This window comes from Penaeus monodon, chromosome 34, assembly GCF_015228065.2.
Source record: "Penaeus monodon isolate SGIC_2016 chromosome 34, NSTDA_Pmon_1, whole genome shotgun sequence".
Classification (NCBI taxonomy): domain Eukaryota; kingdom Metazoa; phylum Arthropoda; class Malacostraca; order Decapoda; family Penaeidae; genus Penaeus; species Penaeus monodon.
Genome location: NC_051419.1, coordinates 9,438,541 through 9,438,782, shown reverse-complemented (window position 1 = coordinate 9,438,782; position 242 = coordinate 9,438,541). Strand labels below are relative to the sequence as shown.

Below are 242 nucleotides of genomic sequence, written 5' to 3'. Positions count from 1 at the left end.
CTTAGTGTAGTATTGTATAGATGGATTTGATAATGATGAAAATAACAACCCGAACACAACTTCGCGCATTCCGCCAAACTCGCGAGCCGGTCAGTCACCAGCATCCCCTGCACGCACCTGGACGCCGCAGTAGCCGGCGTGGGCGAGGAACCTCTCGCACTCGAGGGCGACGTCGGTCCAGCGCCACTCGAACAGGTGCACGATGACCGTCTTCCCGTCGCACGCGGGGTTCTCGTAGCCCA

General features: G+C 58.7%; 1 pseudogene; it reads right to left on the bottom strand.

Annotated features, from left to right (window-relative positions):
- LOC119594575 overlaps window positions 1-242 on the bottom strand; it is a 14,936-nt pseudogene extending 14,694 nt beyond the window's left edge.